The sequence below is a fragment of the Lepidochelys olivacea genome, assembly GCF_965140295.1.
Source record: "Lepidochelys olivacea isolate rLepOli2 genome assembly, chromosome: 28".
NCBI lineage: Eukaryota > Metazoa > Chordata > Testudines > Cheloniidae > Lepidochelys > Lepidochelys olivacea.
The window spans coordinates 3470142-3480896 of NC_140438.1; positions in this window are offsets into that span (position 1 = coordinate 3470142).

Sequence of the window (10755 nt, forward strand, 5' to 3'; positions counted from 1 at the left end):
TCTGTATTTAGGGCTGGGGAGGTTGAATATTTTTTGACGATGATTTGGGGGCTTCTACTGAAGAACTGAAAATGTTTTGTTTTTCTTTTTTCTTTTCTTTTTTCGGAGGGCAGAAACAGGGGGAGAGGAATTGTTTATTGATTTATTTCCATCCAGCCCTAATGACCAGTTCTGTGATTCTGCACATGGAGCTGCTTCTATGCAAGCCACATTTTGGGGTAGAGGTAACATCTCCCCCAGTTCCTGGGATCCACAACTCTCCCTCCAGGGTCTGTGGATTTGTAAATAATTCAGAAAAATGAATGCGTTGGGTTTTGGGGCAGGAGGAGATGGGTTTAAGATAAACTTAGAGGGAAAAATGGAATGTAAGAAATGTTCAGGGAGGAAAAATCCCCCATATATTGAAATTTGCTACAACAATGTAATCAGAGTTAGGTTAATCAAGTCCAGTGCCAAAAGGACATTGGGGCATCTAATCTCCCCTATATAGTAAGAAGCTTCATCTTCAGTTTTCATGGATTGTTGCCTGAATTTTGGACCACCCACATACATGAAAATACTGATTATGTTAAGAAAAACCCACTACATGATGTTGGGCAGATGTGTTTCTGGTAATAGACAAGGATGGGGGAGGTAATATGTTTTCTTGGATCAACTTGTGGTTGTGAAAGAGACAAACTCTTCTTCAGGTGTGGAAAAGGTGCTCTTGGGGTCACAGCTAAATACAAGATGCGATGGATTGTTCATGTAAATATTAAGTCCATCTAAATGGAAATGCAAAGCTGTCAAAGTAAAGCAATGTAGTGAAAGATATATACAAATGCACATGAATGCATATGTGCACAGTTAATGTACAAATTATTAATTAAGCCACCCCATTAAACTGCTTTCACTTTCAAAACTCAGACTTTTCTCTTTATTTCTGGCCTTCTGACCCCCATATGAACCGTGACGTTGACTCAGGGCTGGCCTTTGCAGTGGGCTGTATGGGTCCCATTCAGGGCACCTTGCCAAAGGGGGTGCCCAGGCCCCCGGGCAGAACAGTCAAAGGGCCCCCAAGCAGGCACAAACTGCACTCGCATGGATATGGCCTCCCTGACGTTCGGGTGGTACTGTGCCTTTGCAGGCTGGTGCCCAGTGAGCTGCGGGCTGCGCTCTGGACGCGCCCTTCTGGCACAGCCAGGGCTTCCACATGCCTGCTCAATAGGGTTGCCAACTCTCTAATGGCACAAACCCAAAGACCCTTGCCCTGCCACTTCCCTGAGGCCATGCCCCTGTCATGCCTCTTCTCTGAGGTCCCGCCCCTGCTCACTCCATCCCACCTCCGTCTGTCGCTCACTTTCCTGCACCCTTGCTCACTTTCACCAGGCGGGGGAAGGGGTTTGGGTGCGGGAGGGCATGTGGGGTGTGGGCTCAGGGAGGGAGTTTGCGTGCAGGAGGGCGCTTGGGGTGCAGGGTGTGGGGTGCAGGAGGGGGCAGGGGGATCAGTGCTTACCTCAGGCAGCTCCTGAAAGTTACTGGCACATCCCTCTGGCAGCAGCTCCTAGGCGGGGTGCCCAGGGGGACTCTGTGCTCCACTGCCCACAGGCACAGCCCCCGCAGCTCTCATTCGGCTGGAATTTCAGCCAATAGGAGCTGTGGAGTCAGCGCTCGGGGCAGGGCAGCATGCGGCCACCCCTTCCCCAGGAGCCACAGGGACTTGCCATCCGTTTCCAGGAGCCACGCAGAGCAAGGGTGGGCAGGGACTAGCACCACTGCCGTGCTGGGACAGTATCGGAAACTGCTCCCTGTAAGAACATGCTACTTCGGGTGTACTGAGCATGCTCACATGAACTGAGCATGTTCCGTGACATCCCTTCACCCTGCCCGTGCTTGGCATCCGATTTTGTGGACTGCTATTTACAGGTGTTCAAAGGGGGCAAAGGGGACAAATCTGAGGAGAGAGGTGGCCAGGATCTGAGGAGGGGGCAGAAATTGACTGGTTGGGGTGGGGGTGTCAAGCAGCTGGAGGCAGGGTTAGGATAGGGGCTGAGGGTCAAAATCAGGGATGGGGGGGAAAGGAGCTGGGGTTAAGCCCAGGGGAAAGGCGCTGCTAGACGGTGCCAGAGGGCAAAATCCCATCACAGGCAGGGACAGAGGCGGTAACACTAACCTTGGTGAACTGAGACACCAGGGTTTGCAAAAATAGGGTGTGGGCGGGGGGGGGCAGAGGGGCTTTTTTATTTCCTCTCCCACAGACAGCACCTCAGAATGAGCTTCCCAGGGCTGGGTTGTTAAAGGCAGAGGCAACCCCTAGTCACTGCAGCTCCTCTCTGTCTGATGTAACCTACTGAGGTGCTCTGGAGACTTAATTCAGTGAAATATTTTACGGAAACAAAAAGAATCCCTTATCCGTGTATCTGGCTGCATAACGTCTCAGAGCAGTTCACAAATTTGTCTTGTCTGCTGCTGGGATTCCCTGAATTACTCTTAACACATTATCATTTAGCTTTGTTATTCTGCAGATGCATGTCATTGGGCTATTTAATTTATATTTTACCAACAAGTACTCATTGAAAATATGCAGCAGTCTAGTTTTAGCAATGACAGCTGTTTCTAGTATTGCACTGGCTATGTTTTTTACTGTGATTTCTCATTTGGAATGTTAATTCTAAAATTTTCTTCTTATTTTCAGAGTAGAAGTTTATTCTGCTGGATCATCTGACTTCCAGCTGGACTGAATTTCTGGCCTGCTCTCAAAACTTTTTTTTCATTCAATCCACCAGTGGTGATTGCCTTCTGCAACTTCTATTTTGCCTCTCAATCCGGCCCTTAGTGTTTTTATGCATACCATTGCTTGTGTGTAGAACTTGATTCACAAATATTCAATAAAGGCAGTATACTCTCTCAAGTAACATCCTTCTCAAAGACAAAAATCTATTGTACTTTTTGTTGAACATTAGAACTGCCATGATGGTGTTGCCGGCACCCAGTGCCGAGAGGCTGAACAACAGCTTGAGTTGGTTCGTTACCCGGTGTGCTGCACCCAATAATCACAACGGGGTGGAGAAGCAGAAAAGTTTATTTGAAGCTTCAAAAAGGTACAGGGAGGTTTGAATCTCAAATCCTGCACCACAGAGCAGGAAATTACACAGGCTTTTTTCCAGCATACTTATCCAATAGCAAGCTGCTCCAAGTATCCATATAGCCAGCCAATCCAGTTCCCAGCTAGTTCTCTGATTCTCTGTATCATTTGTTAAACTATACATAAAGCTGCTTTATTCAGCATTGTTCTTCCATATCTCCCCTGTTTGGCCTTGCTTAGTTTCAGGCAGTCTGACTCTGCAACATACTGTTGCAGATTCTCAGCATAACTGCTGTGTGTGCCTCCAGGCGGGGTGGGGGCCAAGGACACTTGGGCCTAGTACGCATAACTGCTGCGAGTGCCTCCAGGCCGGGGGGGGGCAAGGACACCGGGGCCTAGTGCGAGGGGGCTTCATCGACACTTGTGGTCTTCCATCCCCTCGAGTTACCTAGTGGCCATGCCCCAGTGTTCCCAACAATGGGTCAGAGAAATAGTACACCAGTGCCAGGTCCTTCTGTGGGAATGAACAGAACAGGGAATCACTGAGTGAACCATCCCATTGTTCCCTCTGAGCATCTGGTAGTCAGTGATTTAGGGACACCTAGAGCATGGGGATGCATCCCTGATTAGCTTGGATAATAGCTGATGCACCTATCCTGAGGAACTGATCTAATTCTTTGTTGAACCCATTTATAGTTTTGGCCTTCAAAACATAATGAAAACACATCTACAGCCCCAAGAGGGCTTGACAACCACTAGAATTCTAAAAACATTAGTTATGCACCCTGAGGGCAAGAAATGTGACTAAAGACATGATATTTTGTTGTTATTTGCCTCTTTGACCCTGAGCCTTTAGGGTGCAGTAAGGCCACTTCCACAAAAGCTGGAGCCTAAACACCTGAATGAAACTTGGTCTCCTCTCCTCCTTTTCCTGTTACCTCCCAAACATTTTATACACCTGCTGCCATATTGACACGACAAGCCTATGTTAACTCAACTTATGTCAGCATAGACTCGCTGTGGTTAGTACATCACTTCTGTGATTTACTTGTGCTATTGTAATAAATAAAATAGAACTTTAATGGTGTGGACGTATAACTTGTGTAAGTATAACGTTGTATAAGGGGACATGCTGGATACATTGTATATGAGAGGGCATGCCAAAACATGTTACAAAGTATCTGAGGGAGCACACGTAGGGACAGTTAGCTTTTGAATGGAGAAGCAATTGAGATAGAGCCAGCACGTCTAAGAAGCAGGCATCAGAATGGACGGTGTGAAATGCAATTAGTTAAGTTAACTGGAAGCTGTTAAAGGAGATTGTTAAGGGTGGCAGGTAATTGAAGATACGTGACTGGTCTCAGGGATCTCGAAGGGTGGTGACTAAAATCTTTTTCTTCTTTTGTCTGCAACTTCTCTGTAACTTGTTCTCCAGCAAGCTGTATAAATTAAGAGACACAAGCCCCACTCGGGGGGCTCACTGCTAAATGCATTAGCAGAGCAGCTTTGTTAATAAAACAGAGTGGTCTGATAAATTGTGAGTCTGAGTCAAACTTTGACAATTTGGAGGTCCAACCGAGGTGGCAATCGGCTTCACTGAGGCTGTGTGATCCCTGACTGCCTTGCAGGACGATCGTGGCAGCCGGCGCCTGGACGCTTAGTCCAAGCGATCCTCCACAAGACAGAAAGGTACACAGCAGCAGCGCAGTCTACGCCATTGAACTTGTTGGTTCCCACTCTGTTCGGGTAGGGGACCTTGGATCCAGCTTCTGGAATCAGTCGTCTCAGGTAATTATTATTTTTGTGCTTTAACCGGTTTGAGGACTGTCTTGTCTTTGTGTCTATCCATCTTCCCCGTGGTGTGTGTGTGAATCTTGGAGCCATCTCTGTCCGGAGACTGGCTGACCAAGGGGTCCCCGTCCCCACGGTCTGAATAAGTGGAATCTACACAGCTGCAGCCGCACCACGCCTTGGGTATAACCCCTGGTGTGAAAACAAGGGCAGTTGAGGCAGTAGCCTGTGGGCTCCTTTCTGTGTGTCGCACCGGGTACCGCTCTGCTGAGCCCGAATTTCCTTCTTGTGTGAGTGCTGTGTGAAGTGCTCCTGGATGGGTAATCAGAAGTCTAAAGTAGAACAGTTCCCTAAGGGAACTCCAGCTTATTTTATGTATTTTAGGAGGGGTCCGGACTCTTGTAGGTTTCTTGAAAAATGGTCCAAATTAGCTCTAGAGAACCCCAAATTACAGTGGCCACTGTTAAGTTCTTGGACAAGGATCAAGTGGATGCTTTAAAAGGCAAACTCATCCTCCCAAAAACCAAATTGGAGAGAGGAGAAGTAGACTGCTTCATGGAGTGATGGGAAGAGGCAAATCGAAGATGGACTGAGTCAAAACTCACCTCTTTTAAAAATTCTATCAAAAAAACTAACAGTTCAATTGGATGTAGTTTCTCCCACCACTAGTCCGAGAGCTCCCCTTTGCCCAGTCCTGTGCAATGATGCGGATCAAACCCGACCCTCACCATACTCCTGCGCAAATAAAAAATCAGAAAAGAAAAAATCTTCAGTGACTACAGATAATGAAAGTGAAGAAAATACCCTCATTGGCCTCGCAGCTCTGCAAAATATTATGAAGAAGCAATCCAAAGCAGTCTGCAAAGCTTCTCTTGACATCTCTTCTTGGAAAAGAGAACCTGATGGGAGGTTAATGAGAGACTCTGATCAAACTGTTGTGGCACCCTTACGAGTCCTTAAAATGGGAGAAAGTGAGTCCATATGCGATTATAAGCCCTGGACTCGTACGGAACTTTTATCTATAGTTAAAAGTTTTCCCAAACCACAGAAAAACTCTGTCAAATTTGCTGAGAAGTTTCTGTTAATCTGTGAAACCTATGAATGGTTGCCTGCTGCAGACTGGCCAGCTGAGGCACGCCACTCAACCATAAAAAGTACTGGCCCAGATTCGGCATACAGAGACCGGTGTATGGCTCTTTGGAAGTGCCTGCGTCAAGCCATTCCCACAGTGTGGTCTCCTAAAACAAACTGGACAGCAATACATTGCTGTAAGGAAGGGCAAGGAGAAAGCCCAGGCGACTATAGGTCCCGGTCAACTGATATTTTCCTACAATATTCAGGAATACAAGAGCCCGATGTAAATGGGCAGGGGGCCTTGGCACATGTTGATGGTCTTCTCCCTGCCACAGGCAGCATGTTAAAACGAATAAGTGTGGGATGGGAGACTGAAACCACGGACAAATTGCTGTCAGTAGCAGAGCATTGCCACCGCACCTTAAAAGGAAACGAGGAACAGTCCTCCCAAAAGTTAATGGCTCTGCAGATACAGCATTATTCACGACTAAGAAGACCACACCGGGGACAGGGACGGGGTTGCGGAAGGGGGCGGGGGGCTGGATTAACTGGGGTTTGTAACTACTGTAAACAGCCTGGACCCTGAAAAAAAGAGTGTCCAAGATGACCTAATAATTGTATGGAAATCAAGTGAACCCCCCGCTGGTTCCTCCAGCTGATCCCCAACCCTATTTTTCACCCCAACAATGACGGGATGCTCGGGAACCTCACAAAGTTTTAGCTCCCTTATTACCTCTGTCCCCTATTGGAGAATGTGTCCTGACTGTAAATGATCTCTCTCTCTCTCCCTTTCCTTGTTGATACTGGAGCTTCTCTTTCTACAATCCGCACCACTGACTTGCCTGAGGCTCCCCGATCTGGAAAATCTGTGTCTGCTGTTGGCATTACAGGGATCCCTACCTCTTTTCCCCTCTCAAAACCTTTCTCTGTTCAGGTCGGTCCCCTCTGAGGAGCATGCATTCCTCCTCTCTGATTCCACCCCTGCCAACCTTCTAAGACGGGACTTGCTATGCAAACATGGCTGTTCTATTTACTGCTCCCCAGATGGTATCTATCTGCAAATCCCTCAGTTTTCCTTATGTGATTCTGTAGCCTCCCTGCTGTCAGAAACTTCCCTCTCCACTCCAGTCCCTTGCTGTCCCTTAACTCCGTCCCTAGAGCACCTAATCTCTCAGGTTCCTTCCTCCCTGTGGACATCGCATACCTTCTTTTCCAGTGGTTCTTAACCCTGGTACAATACTAGCGTCTATTCCTCCAAATACAACCCACTTTACTGTTGTAGATTTGTGATCTGCTTTCTTCTCTGTCCCAGAGTAACAGCCGTGTTAGTCTGTATTCGCAAAAAGAAAAGGAGTACTTGTGGCACCTTAGAGACTAACCAATTTATTTGAGCATGAGCTTTCGTGAGCTACAGCTCACTTCATCGGATGCATACTGTGGAAACTGCAGAAGACATTATATACACAGAGACCATGAAACAATACCTCCTCCCACCCCACTGTCCTGCTGGTAATAGCTTATCCAAAGTGACCACTCTCCTCACAATGAGTATGAAAATCAAGGTGGGCCATTTCCAGCACAAATACAGGTTTTCTCACCCCCACACCCCCTTTTTTTGATCACTTTTTTTTTTTGACCAACTCGATGATCACTTTAGATAAGCTATTGCCAGCAGGACAGTGGGGTGGGAGGAGGTATTGTTTCATGGTCTCTGTGTATATAATGTCTTCTGCAGTTTCCACAGTATGCATCCGATGAAGTGAGCTGTAGCTCACGAAAGCTCATGCTCAAATAAATTGGTTAGTCTCTAAGGTGCCACAAGTACTCCTTTTCTTTTTGCGAATACAGACTAACACGGCTGTTACTCTGAAACCTTGTTTTTAATGTTTTCTGGGCAGTACTTTCCCCTGAAGAATAAACGTGCTTGCACCAAAGAGCTGGGTGGGTATCAGTGTTGGCCATGACACTGCCCTTAGTCACTGCAGAGATAGCAAGGGGCAGGCACTGGCCGTTTAGGACTTGCTGAGGGCTAGTACAGGGTAAACAGGGCTGGTGCAGCCTGGAAATACTCTGTTTAGGAGAGGGAGAGACACGTGTCTCTGCCCAAGAGAGGTGACATCTGGGAAGTGTAAGAGTGGATGTCACTGGTGAATCACGGAGGGGGAATCCAGGGGCAGTTGCCCTGAACGGTGACAACGAGGTTACAGCGGGACCCTGCAGCCAGCACAGCCAGCTCTAACCACCCACTGGCCTGAACTGCCATGCAGTGTTTTTAACACAACCTCGAGCTCTCCTGTAGCTGTGGAAGAAAGGGAGCTGGAGACATGGGTAAAGGGTTTCCCCTCCCTCCAGGGTCAGGGGAGGGAGAGTGGTCATCTGCCATGGAGTCAGGACACCCCCTTCCAAATAATTACTGTTGGGGACAAGCTATCCCTCCCACCAGAGACTATTTGTACCTCCTGATACAGGAACGGCACAATGTAAACATGGGCGGGGTGGGGGCACATGACTGCCCCATGTGTCGCCTCTGGAAGGAACCTGGGGGACTGGGGCCACAGGAGCGGGGAACACGTCTCTGGGCTGGCCCCGGCCCAGGGAGACTCAGAGCACCACAGCGTCTGGTCGGAGCTCCAGCACTCTTGCGGGCACCTCAGCAGGGGAAGGGGGCAGGACAGAGCTGCTTCTCAGGCCGGCAGAGGGTGGCCACTCGGCGAAGGGTTGCCAACTTTCTAATTGCACAGAACCGAGCCCCCTTACCCCACCCTGCCCCTTCCCCAAAGCCCCGCCCCATTCACTCCAGCCCCCCCTTCAGTCCCTCACTCGCCCCCACCCTCAATCACTTTCACTGGGCTGGGGATGCGGGCTCTGGGATGTGGTCAGGGACGAGGGGTTGTGGGTGCGGGAGAGGGCTCCAGGCTGGAGCCAGGTGTTGGAGTGCAGGAGGGGGTGAGGGCTCTGGGGTGCGAGCGGGAATGAGGGGTTTGGGGTGCAGGAGGGGGCTCAGGCCTGGGGTAGGGGTGTGGGCTCTGGGAGGGAGTTGGGATGAGGGAGGGGGTTCCAACCTGGGACCAGAAGTTCAGGGTGTGGCTGTGGCTGGGCGACGCTTACCTTAGGCAGCTGCTGGGTGGCGGAGCAGCAGGACTAAGGCAGGCTCCCTGCCTGCCCTAGCTCCGCGCTGCTCCCAGAAGCAGCCGGCATGTCCAGCCCCTAGGCAGAGGCACGGTCAGGGAGCTCTGCGCCGTGCACATTGCCCACACCCGCAGGCACCGCCCCCAGCCCTGAGCCCCCTCCTGGATTCCAACCCACTGCACGAGCCATGAGCCCCTTTCCTCAGTTCTTGGCCAATGGGAGCTGTGGAGCCAGCAAAGGGAGCTTCCCTGATCACTCCTGTGTCTATGGGCTGCAGGAACATGCCGGCCACTACCAGGAACTGTGCGGAGCCAGGGCAGGCAGGGAGCCTGCTTTAGCCCTGCTGCGACGCAGACTGGACTTTTAACAGCTAAGGCAGCGGTGCTAACCGGAGCCACCAGGGTTTGTTTTTTAACCAACCGTTCCGGTGAAAAACTGAGGGCCTGGGAACCCTAACTCTGGGTTGCACAGCAGCAGCTGCCTGCAAGAGAACCCGGCTGGGGAGGGAGCAGTGGCAGCCCGCCCCCTCCGCTCCCTGACCACGCCGGATGCTGGGGACAGAGGCCAAGCAAGCCGGAGCCATCCCAGCACATTTCTGGCTTGCTTGGCCCCTTTCACCTCCATTTATAACCTTTCAAACCAGACCCCCAACCTCACCTCAGCCTGATTGCACCTCTGGCCATGATAGTGACAGCAGAGAAATCCACCAACCACCACCTGTTTAGAGATACCCCGCCCTTCCAGCAATCTCTCATCAGGGAGACGCACTGCCCCGGCCCCCCTCCCCTGCCCCCACTCCATGCTCCCGAAAGGCTGCGCAAAGGAGCTCATTTCCCCTTGCGATGCTCTGACCCCCTAGGATGCAGCCAGAGCTGAGATGGGTGCCCCCCACTCCCCCAGCTGCTCCCATATGAGAACCAAAGGGTTAATGTAGAGGGAGCTGATAAGGCTCCATGGTCCATCATCTGAGCTCCACCCAGATACTCCACGATTCTCGCCCATGGAGCTTATTGAAAGACATGACTCAAAAATATCCCTTTTATACATTTAATTAAAATGAAGAAACAAATAAAATGAAGAACACAGGTCACTAACCCTAAACTATTAACACCACCCAGCTAGCTCTCGAGTGTACAACACAGTGATCATGTTCAGGTCAGATCAGAAAATCTGTCAGTAAATAACGATCTTGCTCTGGACTCAAGTCATCACTTTAGCCAAATTATCACAACAATACAGCAGAAAATGAACCTTTGTTAAATCCTGAAACAGGAACCGAGGAGGCAGCTGTCCATTTAGTTATTAATCCCAATCACAGAACTTCACCCAGGCCGTGCGATCCACACTCAGCTGCTTGAATATTTCAGTTCTAACACCAAATTATTGTTCACATTTAAGCCACAACTTCAGAGCTTCCACCTTAGATCTCACCAGTATGTGGCTAACCTTCTCCCAGTGGCTTCTATAGATAAAAACCTTAAGATGGACACAGACCTTAATACACAGAATTTTAACAGTATGTATCCGACATCTTAGGTTCTTTGACCACTTTCACAGAACGAGGAGCATGTGTGCACTGACATTGTAGGGCAGCATTTTAGGATTATTTAGGTTTGGGAATTATTCTTTTTAGCTTCTTTCCTGCATGGATGCGACAGGTTTCATACACACCTGCACGCACTGACCCCACTGTACCA